The 11,641-nt window shown below is 43.0% G+C and overlaps 1 non-coding gene across 1 annotated transcript; it reads right to left on the bottom strand.

Moving 5' to 3' along the window:
- Positions 1–635: 635 nt before the first annotated feature.
- LOC133279436 (5S ribosomal RNA) lies at positions 636–754 on the bottom strand. The gene has a single exon (XR_009746891.1). It is a non-coding gene; the product is annotated as a 5S ribosomal RNA (ribosomal RNA).
- Between the last annotated feature and the right edge of the window lie 10,887 nt (positions 755–11,641).

Below are 11,641 nucleotides of genomic sequence, written 5' to 3'. Positions count from 1 at the left end.
CAGTATCTGAAGGGGGCCTACAAGGGTGCTAGAGAGGGACTCTTCACTAGGGACCTGTCCTGGGTTCAGCAGTAGCAGTCATGTTTCTCCTTCTTGGTAGCTGGTGCAGTGCAGTGTTTTGACTTTCGGCCTGGGAACAGAGCTGATAGCGATGTTTTGGCTTGGCCAAGGACTTTGTGAACCTCATGCCCTGCCAGGGAGGAGGGGAAGCCAGGAGGAAGCAGAGACAGGACACTTGACCCAAACTGAGCAAAGAGGTATTCCATGCCACAGCACGTCATGCCCGGGGTGGGGGGTAACTGGGAGTTACCCAGAAGGACACGGGCTTCCGGGTGGGACTTGTTTCTTGGCCGGTGGTATCGTATTCTCTTCCCTTGTTATTTTCCCTTATCATTGTTGTAGTTGGTAGTAGTGGTGGTGATTTGTGTTGTACATTGGTTGCTGGACTGTTCTTGTCTCAACCAGCAGGAGTTGCACCCTTTCGATCCTCTTCCCTGTTCCTCCGTGAGCGGGGAAGGGGAGAGCCCTGGGGGGGAAGGGGGGGGCTCGATTGTTGTCAGCCCAGCACCACTCACTGGGAGTGAGTGAACAAATTGCCTGACTGGGTTTAAACCACGACAGTTCTTTTTGGAAAAAGCCTACAGCACCCGGGATTCCCAGGCGGTCTCCCATCCAAGTACTAACCGAGACCGACCCCGCTTAGCTTCCGAGATCAGATGAGATCGGGCGTTTTCAGGGTGGTGTGGCTGTAGGCCAGGACAGGACCATAGTGATAGGACAAGGGGTAATGGGTTAAAACTTAAACAGGGGAAGTTTAGATTGGATATAAGGAAGAACTTCTTTCCTGTTAGGGTGGTGAGGCACTGGAATGGGTTGCCCAGGGAAGTTGTGAATGCTCCATCCCTGGCAGTGTTCAAGGCCAGAGCCTTGGGTGACATGGTTTAGTGGGAGGTGTCCCTGCCCATGGCAGGGGGGTTGAAACTAGATGATCTTAAGGTCCTTTCCAACCCTAACTATTCTATGATTCTAAGTGCTAAGAACATTCCAAAGCAGGTTTGAATTTATTAGTGATTAATGTAATGTCTTGTTCTAGTAGTAGATATCTGATTTGTCTTAGTTTTATGGTAAAATAAGTCATCACTGGAGGAATTGTTTAGTTTTGGTTTTATTTGAGAGCCATCCTGTGCTTGTTCATGTTTTTGCCACATTGTGTGTCTCACAGAAATTATTTTGTTTTCAAAACATATCCTGATACTGCAAACATGCCATATATTTTATGAGATGACATAGACATCTTACAATGCCAAATTCTATTTTTGTTTTCCCCACAGTATAGCAAGAACACAATTCCAAACTAACAGCTTTTTAAATATTCATTTAATTTTTCACATTCAGTGTACCCTGCTGATGCGTTGCATGTGTTAGTGTTTCCAAAACCAAGACCTAAATCTGCTGACTCTCCAGAAAAAAAAGCAGGATTTTTCCTGTGATTTTAATAACATTATTTGCATAAATAGCACTCAGTTGAATAAGGAATTAGAAACCTGTGTGTACGTTTAGCAATGAAGATGCTGTGCCTTCTCTGCCATTCAGATAGGGATGTAAGTAAGGAATATTAGGAATTTCAGCTGGGTTTTTTTCTGTTCATCTTTCTGGAAATTACAAAGGATAATGTCTGAAACACAGCTATTAAAATGAAATTAGTGTTCCTCACCCATTATTCACCAAGTTACCTTAATAAGACATTTTCAAAATCATGTAAAATATGTTAGAGATTTGAATGGTTTTCCAGCTTTTCTCATGCAGTACAGTTAAATTCAAGGAACAGTAAAGTAAACTGCCTAAACTATAGTTTTGGTTAACCAACCTCAGCAAGGATTTATTCCCTGAAATCATAGAATCATAAAATCATAGAATAGTTAGGGTTGGAAAGGACCTTAAGATCATCAACTTCCAACCCCCCTGCCATGGGCAGGGACACCTCAAACTAAAATATGTCTCCCAAGGCTCTGTCCAACCCAGCCTTGAATACCCCCAGGGATGGAGCATTCACAACTTCCTTGGGCAACCCATTCCAGTGCCAACAAAGATGTTGAACAAGATTGGTCCCAACACCAATCCCTGAGGGACAACACTCGTTACTGTTTTCCAACTGGACATTGAGCTGTTGACCACAACTCTTTGCATGAGGCCATCCAGCCAGTTCTTTATCCACTGAGTAGTCCATCTATCAAACTGATGTCTCTCCAATTTAGAAACAAGGATGTTGTGCTGGAAATGGATGAGATTTTGCTGGATTATGTTAGTACCAGCTGGAGTTTTAATTAAACCTCTATCCTGTTGTTAAGAAAGAAAGCTTTACAAATACTGAATTAAAAAACCCTTCGGGGGGAGGGAGGGTAAGGAAGAAGGGTAGAAGTGATTCTTTGAGATGCAGGACATTTCTCACCAAACATGATATGGAAGAATAAACTCCTGCTGGAACTGCTTAGACACTTAATTTGGTCTTCCTCAGGTACAGTTCCTTGTTGAAGTCGGCAATCCCCGTGTTGCAGTTGCTTCTTGAAGCAGCTCCAAGACAAGAACTTAGTACAGGTGAAGTTTGCACTTCTCTGCTTGCCCTTCCCTGCTTGCCCTTCCTTTCTCTGCTTGAGCCCAAGAACCCCTGCATTTGGCTGTAGAGTTTGGGAAAGGAACAGTTGGCAACAGGGAGTGATAAAAAAGCGAATGCTGTGTCTGGACCTAAAGGTCTCCTCTGGCCTGTGTATCCCCTCTATCCTTCCATCCATCCATCCCCCATCTGCAATTTCAGCAGCAAAGTCAGGTCTTTTATGTGACTTCTGCGGGTGCCAACATAGAGTCAATCTTTGTACAATACCCAAAGAAAAAAATCCTAGAAAACTCAATGTAAAACAAATGTCATTTTCTAGATGTAATTTTATCTTTGATACCTGCTAGCAAGCATACACAATCCAGCATTAAACTGGAAGTTTAGAGTGCCCAAATGCTTCAAATTCTCTTAAATAAATTTAAAAAAAAAAGGCAGAGAAAGAAAAAAGTACTATGTAATAATGACATTTACTAATGAGGAGAATATTAAAAATCTTTGTTCAGTCAAGAAAAACCTGAAGTTACCACCTGGAATGCTGATTTGCCTTTACAATATTCACAACATCCGAACTCCTGTCAAAATTTGTCTGTGGTTTGTTCTTTTGGGCTTCATATCTGCTCTACATCATATTTCTCAAATGAATATTGCATTTGCAAATATTTAAGCATAGTCATTCAAAAAGAAATGTAAAAGCAGGAAAGCAGGTAAAGCCCTCTCAGTTCAAAGGCTGGAGACCTCCTTATTCATGTTGGACAGGTAGGAGCAGTGTGACTTTAAATGGGTCACAGTCAAAGCCAGCAGAGAAGAGAGAAATTCAACCAACTCCCAGTTTCTCTGGTTAAAATGAAAATGCTCCTTAGTCCATCTATCTCTTCAAGGGCAGAAAATTAATTTGGGAGTGTGTCCTGGGTTCAGCTGTAGCAGTCATTTCTCTCCTTCTTAGTAGCTGGTGCAGTGCTGTGTTTTCAACTTTAGCTTGAGAACAACACTGATAACACAGATAGTTTTAGTTGTTGTTAAGTAATGTTTACACATTCAAGGATTTGTTCAGTCTTATGCTCTGCCAGTGAGGAGGTGCACAGGAAGCTGAGAGGAAACAGAGACAGGACACCTGACCCAAAAGGGGTATTCTGTACCACAGCACATCATGCCCACTATATAAACTGGGGGCAGTTTCCCGGAAATGCTAGATCGCTGCTCGGGTCTGGCTGGGTATTGGTTGGCGTGTGGTGAGCAGTTGTATTCTTTTCCCTTGTTATTTCCCTTATCTTTATAATTATTGGTGGTAGTAATAGGGGTTTTGTATTACACCTTAGTTACTGTTCTTATCTCAACCTTTGGGAGTTACATTTTTTTGATTCTCCTCTCCATCCCTCTGGGATCAGGGGCAAGAAGAAGATGGGGAGTGAGCAAGCGGCTGCATGGTTCTGAGAAATCAGCAGGGCTTAAACCATGACAGTTCTTTTTGGAGGCCAATGTGAGACTTGAAGGGTTGAGATAACAACAGATATGACGGGAGTGTGTCTAATCGCGTTTGTGGTAAGCATTCATTGTTTCGGATTAATAGTCATTCATCAACAGTGCTGATTTATTGGCTCTCAAAGTTGCTATTGATCTCAGACTTTCAGCATGTCATACCTTACTTGCAGCCAGTATTTGCTGGTCTAATGTTTATTGGCTGGGGGGCTTGGGCTAAGGCTCTTGTTTCACTGTACTTCATGGTAATGACTTACAATAGACTCATTGATCATGAAACTGGTTTGGCTTGCATTCCCAGTGTGGTCATCACCTCTATTCTAGGGGGGCAGGTAATGGGAATTTTTAAGAATTGCACATCTTTCTTTTTCCTTCCCTTGGGTGGTCGACCTGTGGAGAAGACATTCCCTCATACCCTCTGCTCCCCCACCAGTCCATTGACAGTAGGAGTAGATTCTGGAAAAGTTAAAGATCTTGAATACCCTTTCAGTGCCCTTGAAAACATACTGTTCCTTTTGCTGGGAACCAGCTTGCTGCTGCATATGCTCTCTATGTTTTGCCTATGGCATGACCACCCTGAGAATGTCCAGTCTTGTCCAATCTTGGAAGCTAAGCAGGGTCCAGCTCGGGTCTTGTCTAAAATTAAATGACTAATACTACCATGAGATCTTGCCTGAGGCTGGACAGTCATGAGTGGCAGGGTGTGTGGGATCGTAGGGGCAAGCACTTAAGCCAGGGGACCCCTCCAGTGCTTTGGAAAGCATCAGAGATGGAAGGCAGCTGTATGGAGACCCCTATGACAAGTTCAAGAAAACACTGAAGGAGAGGGTGAATCAAGTCCATTTGCAGAGGTGGAAGCCATCCAGCTGGCCTTGGACATTGCTGAACAAGTGTTGTTGTTTAAACCCAGCCTGTCACTTACAAACCATGCAGCTGTTCACTCACTCCCCCCTCTTCATCCCCCCACTCCCAGAGGGATGGGGAGGAGAATCAAAAGAATGTAACTCCCACGGACTGAGATAAGAACAGTCCAGTAATTAAGATATAACACAAACCACTGCTGTTGCAGAATGACTCTAAGAGCAGGACCATAGAGTTCTGGAGGACTGTGCAAGCAAGGCAGGGGGTGGCCCCCACAGGTGGCCGGAGACCGGACCTGGGAGGAGAATGTGGAGGAAGCTGTGGGGGCTAACCAATACTGTTATGCCAAGAAGGAGTGGCTGAATACCACTCCTATATATGTGTGAACTGCGTCACAAATAAAGCAGAAGTTGCTTATCACCCATATTGGGTTGGCCTGTCTGCTTCTCCTCGCCACTTACACACTGCTGCTACCACCAATGGTAATAATGATAAGGGAAATAACAAGGGAAGAGAATACAACTGTTCACCACCTGCCGACTGATACCCAGCTTGACAGAGCAGTGATCTAGCCCTTCTGGGTAACTGCCCCCAGTTTATATAGTGAGCATGACGTGTTGTGGTAAGGAATACCTCTTTGGTCAGTTTGGGTCAGGTGTCCTGTTTCTGCTTCCTTCTGGCTTCCCCTCCTCCCAGGCAGATCATGAGACTGAGGAAGTCCTTGGTCAGAGTAAACATTACTGAGCAACAACTAAAAACACTGATGTTATCAGCGCTGTTCCCAGGCTGAAAGTCAAAACCACAGCACTGCACTAGCTACTGAGAAGGAGAAGAATGACTGCTACTGATGAACCCAGGACAACAAGAAAAGTGGCCAGTACTTTATACTGACTCATGGATGGTGGCAAATGCCCTGTGGGGGTGGTTGCAGCAATGGAAGCAGAGGAACTCACAATGCAGAGGTAAACCCATCTGGGCTGCTGCACTGTGGCAAGATATTGCTGCCCAGGTGCAGAATCTTGTGGTGAAGGTACGCCATGTAGGTTCTCATGTACCCAAGAGTCAGGCTGCTGAGGAACACCAAAACAACCAACAGGTTGATAAAGCTGCTAAGATTGAAGTGGCTCAGATGGACTTAGATTGGCAACATAAGGGTGAATTATTTTTGGCCCTGTGGGCCCATGACACCTGATCCCGTCAAGGCAGAGATGCAACATACAGATGAGATCGTGTTTGAGGGGTGGATTTAACAATGGACACTATTGCCCAAGTTATTCATGAATGTGAAACGTACAATCAATTCAGTCAAAGCCTGTCTGGTATGGAGGATGATGGCTGAAGTACAAATATGGGGAGGCCTGGCAGATTGGCTATATCGCACTCCCACCAACCCACCAAGGCAAGCGCTATGTGCTAACCATGGTAGAAGCAGCTACTGGATGTCTGGAAACATACACTGTGCCCCATGCCACTTCCTGGAACACTATCCTGGGCCTTGAGAAAAGATCTTGTGGTGAAACAGCACCCCAGAGAGAACTGAGTCAGGCAAAGTGACTAATTTCCAGAACAATTTTATAGACACTTGGGCCAAAGAGCATGGCATTGAGTGGGTATATCATATCCCCTGCCATGCACCAGCCTCTGGGAAAATCGAACGGTACAATGGGCTGTTAAAAACTACACTGAGAGCAATGGGTGTTGGGACTTTCAAGCATTGGGATACACATTTAGCAAAAGCCACCTGGTTGGTCAACACTAGGGGATCTGCCAAAAGGGCTGGCCCAGCCCAATCAGAACTTTTGCATACTGTAGAAGAGGACAAAGTTTCTGTGGTGCACATAAAGAATTTGCTGGGGAAGGAAGTCTGGGTTATTCCTGCTTCAGGTAAAGGCAAACCCACTTGTGGGATTGGTTTTGCTCATCGACCTGGGTATACTTGGTGGGTAATGCAGGAAGATGGGAATTCCGATGTGTAACTCAAAGGGGAAAACAGCCAATGTGCTCAATTATATGCTGTTGCTTGAGATATAAAACTTTTATAGGCAGTCAGCTAGATGCCCATCTCCACCTCTCTGGGCTTTGAAAAGAAGATCTGTGCTGTCATGATCATCAGCTGAGAATAAAGTCATGGGAAAAGCCAGCAGATGGAGAACTGTCCTCAGGTCACCATTGACTGACTCTGACTTCCCTCTGATAATCACCCCACAAAGAATGAACTTTCTCAAAACCAGACGAGCTCAGCAGTGACCAGACAAGTTTGGCAGTGCCATCAGCAGGCAACAGTCCAACACTAGACATCGTCTCTCCTGCCCTGAAAGACTGTTACAAGAGATGGAGCACGACATCATTTACTGAATGAATACAGCAACTTTATAGGGATTGGTCCTTGGACTAAGGAATGATATCTCACTCTTTATGCATGTGTGTATTTATACGTGTATATATATATTAGACAAAGGCAATGGTATATTGAAAAATGTGGGATCTGAGCATGATGTGAATGTAATGGAATAAGGGCTGGATATTGTCCTGGGTTCAGCACTAGCAGTCATTTTTCTCCTTCTAAGTAGCTGGTGCAGTGCTGTGTTTTCAACTTTAGTCTGAGAACAATGCTGGTAACACGCCTATGGTTTTAGTTGTTGTTAAGTAAGGTTTAGTCTGATCAAGGACTTTTTCAGTCTCTGGGAGTGGGGGAGAAGGAAGAATGGGGGGCTTAAACAACAACAGTGGGTCTTAACCGTTACTGGTGTAGTGGAGACAACTGAAAAGCAAATGCTTTCTTATTGTCTACTATGTGTTAGGTCTGAGGTGGTCATGGTTTAAGCACAGCTGGTTACTTAGAAACACACAGCCACTCACTCACTCCCCCGCCCTTCTTCCCTCCCTCCACCCCCAGAGGGATGGGGAGGAGAACTGAAAGAATGTAAATCCCACAGGTTGAGATAAGAAGAGTCCTATAAGTAAGGTATAATACAAAATTACTACTACCACCACCAATAATAATAATGATAAGGGAAATAACAAGAGGAGGGACTATAAAGCTAAAAGGGGAAAGGGAAAAAAAACAATGAACACAAGTGATGCACAATACAATTTCTCACCACTCCCTGACCGATACCCAGCCAAACCTGAGCAGTGATGTGAGCCTTCCAGGTGACTCCCCTCAGTTTATATACTGGGCATGATGTGCTGTGGTATGGAATCCTCCTTTGGCTAGTTTGGGTCATGTGTCCTGTCTCTGCTTCCTCCCGGTTCCTTGTGCCCCTCCTCACTGGCAGAGCATGAGACTGAACAAGTCCTTGATCAGAGTAAATATTACTTATCAACAATTAAAAACATTGGTGTTATCAGCATTGTTCTCAGACTGAAGTTGAAAACACAGCACTGCACCACTTACTAAGAAGGAGAAAAATAACTGTTACAGGTGAACCCAGAACAATGTTGTGCAGACATGCATGTATACTTCAGTTCTCCAGGATATTGAAAAAATGAATGGTGACTAAGAGACAGATCTGCAGGAGGCCTTATTTGCTTACTCACTGCTGGCTACTGCTTTATTTTTGTGCTTATTTCAATACTATGCTATAACTTAGATTTTTAGAATTATCTTTTGAATTACTACCTAAGAGAAAATAAGAAAGAAAAACAGTTCTGCTTGTAGCAGCTGCATATAGATGTATTTGTTGTGTATTTTTCATACATATGAATTGAGTGTCTTTACTTGCACAAGTGAAAGCTTGTTATTAGTAAGGACAAAAGTGATGCAAGAAAACAGCCTAGTCTTGCAGTTTGTTTGCTCTACTTTGCAGTTTATTACCGACAGTGACTTTAAATCTGCTTCAGAGTATCAAGATTACCACAGAAAATACCTATTACTGATAAAGGCTAATGAGTTCTGTGTTTTCTTCGTTTCTCTAACCAGTTTTTCCTTTTGAATTTAATGGACTACCACAGTGCTGTGGACTGTGAGTTGTAAACCCTGCATAGAAATGTTAGTTTGTTGAATAAAATATTTTTATTAGTGTTTTTCAAAATCATGAAAACTTTTCCATTGCTTGTATCTTTCACCCAACTTGTTTAACTTGAGTGTGTGTCAGACTTGTAAAATGATTTTCCATATGGGACTGGGTAGGAAGGATAGAGATCCAAGAACGCTGAATTGTCAGAGGGCAGAAGAGTATATGCAATACTCCACAGCCAAAAAAAAAAATCAGTTGAAAATATTACTGTAGGGTAGAAGTGAGAGATTGCTGTCAGACTGAATAAATTTGCTCTGTTTTCTCCATGCCCAGATTAGCTAAAAATCTTATATTCTCTTTTCCCTTGCAAATACAGCAGTACCCCTGACATTCAAGGAGGGAGTAATTTAATTTGCTATTCTGTCTTAATCAGGGACTTATGTGCAGCAAAATCTCACATTTTTATCTAGACTATATTATGTAAAGCAGTGAGCTGAGGGACCAGGTTCATGTTGCAACTGTTGACAGCTGTTTTTCAGTAAGTCATGCAGCAGTCGAGTGCCACTTTCCCATTCTCACCATAGCGCTGAGCCACTGCTGCAAGGGTAACGATATGTGACAATGGAGGTTGGAAAGATAAAGTTGAAGTTGACATGAAAAGCGTTTGACAAAGAAGCACAACAACTGACATAACCATAGCTGAAAAGTCTGTGAGAAAGTTGTTCAGCACCTGGCTGATACTCAAAGAGAGGTACAGTATTCTTTTCCTTGAAGAAGATTGGTAAGCACTCCTCAATAAATTCCACTGGAAGGCCTGTAATGAAGCGAAGCTGTTGCAGGTTGGCACGGTTTGAAGTTTCACTGCATGATCTAGTTCAGTTAAGATGTATTTCTGGTGCTTTATGCTTTTTGCATCCTTGATCTGCAAGAGTAGTAAATAAAGTGTGATCTCTTGCAGTTACCATTGGAGCGTTGGATGCACTACACTCCTGTGGCTTGAACACCTGCAGTAAAACACTTTAATACCTGCAATTAGAAATACAAAGATTGTTCTTGTTGAGCAGTCCAAAATCCAACAGTGCTGATGGCTTTCTAGTGAGTTCAACAAGCTTTGTAGCCAGACAAGAAATATGCAACAAAGTGAAGCATTTTCAACATTACTCATGTCCAATGCTATTTATAGCTTTTCTAGATCATCACTTCACCTGAAAGTGTATGGGAACCCAGGCCTGGTGTTCCCACAGCACACAAGTGATGTGTTCATTTTGACTTTGCCAGCTTAAATAATGTGGCTATAGTTCCTACTACCTGGAGCTCCTGAAAGCTCTTTGGTAAGCATAATGCATTGCAATAATTCAATTTAGGTGTGACAAAAATCACTGTTCTTCTGCCAAGGCATCTACTATGCTGAAAATTGTCTTTCCTGAAGTAAGGGTCACAACCTTCAGTGGGACTGCAAGCCTAACAGTAGTGTAATTATCTAAGCTAGTGTAATGAGGCTGATGAGAGTGGAACTTACTGTGAGAAACAGGCTGAGGAGATTTTTATGGATCTGACTAGACTATTCTGAACAGGAGCATTTGCTCTCCAAATCCTGCCCTTTCTCCAGCCCATGTTTTGTACCTCAGAGAAACTTTTAAGGAGGGTGAGAAAATTAATATTTTCAAATGTATTCTGTTTATATGTCTCTGAATCTGCTAAATTTTAGTTCAGATTAATATTTTCTTTAGCTTGTGTGATAAATATGGAAAGTATTAGAAAAAAAATCTGTAGGCTCCTAATACTTTTCCAATGATTCATTCAGACAGCACACTAAGAAATAGGGGAAAAAAAGGGGGGGGGGGGAGGGAGCATGAGAGAGAAGAGTCTTTAGAACATAGGATAACCATTTTACCCAGTAGCCAGAAAAAATTTGCGGTACATAATGAAACTCTTTTGTTGGTGAAGAACTTGGTGTTGGAACTAAATTTCTTAGCCTGATTCCTACCTTCTAGTGCTAGGATCATTAGTATATTTGTAGGCTAAAAAGTGTCATTCCCCCTTTGATTCTGAACAGTGGGTTAGAGAAATCTTATATGCAGATAAGCAATGGGCATATATACAGTTGGCTTCAGTTTCTCATCAACCAACACCCCCAAGTACTTCTCCACAGGGTTGTTCTGAATCCCTTCTCTGCCCAGATGTGCCTGGGATAGCCCCGACCCCACTGTAAGACTTTGCACTTGTCTTGGTTGAACTTTATGAGGTTGGCATTGGCCCACCACATAAGCGTGTCAAGGTCCCTCTGGATGGCATCCCTTCCCTCCAGTGTATCAACCAAACCACACAGCTTGGTGTCATTGGCAAACTTGCTGAGGGCTTACTCAACCTCACTGTCCATGTCACCGACAAAGATGTTGAACAAGATTGGGCCCAACACCAATCCCTGAGGGACACAACTCATTGCTGTTCTCCAAATGGACATTGAGCTGTTTACCGCAACTCTCTGTATGTGGCCATCCAGCCAATTCTTTATCCAAAGAGTGGTCCATTTTAAGGACTAGAAAATTGCTTTGGTGTTGACAGTTAAAAGCTTCCATGGAAATAGATGCCTGGTGCCATGCTCTGGCACTGGTTAGATGTTACAGTAATAACAGTTTGCAAGGAAGCAAGCCTAGAAAAAAAAAAAAATCTCCAAATACGACTAAAATACATCATCAGGAAAATGTTGTTGTGGTTTAAGCCCTGCTGGTTT

Source organism: Pezoporus flaviventris, unplaced genomic scaffold (assembly GCF_033815535.1).
Source record: "Pezoporus flaviventris isolate CSIRO_AGI_PZ_B2104156 unplaced genomic scaffold, CSIRO_AGI_Pfla_v1 ptg000077l, whole genome shotgun sequence".
In the NCBI taxonomy this organism is placed as follows: domain Eukaryota; kingdom Metazoa; phylum Chordata; class Aves; order Psittaciformes; family Psittacidae; genus Pezoporus; species Pezoporus flaviventris.
The sequence above is the reverse complement of the archived record's forward strand: the minus strand, read 5'-3'. Positions and strand labels throughout refer to the sequence as shown.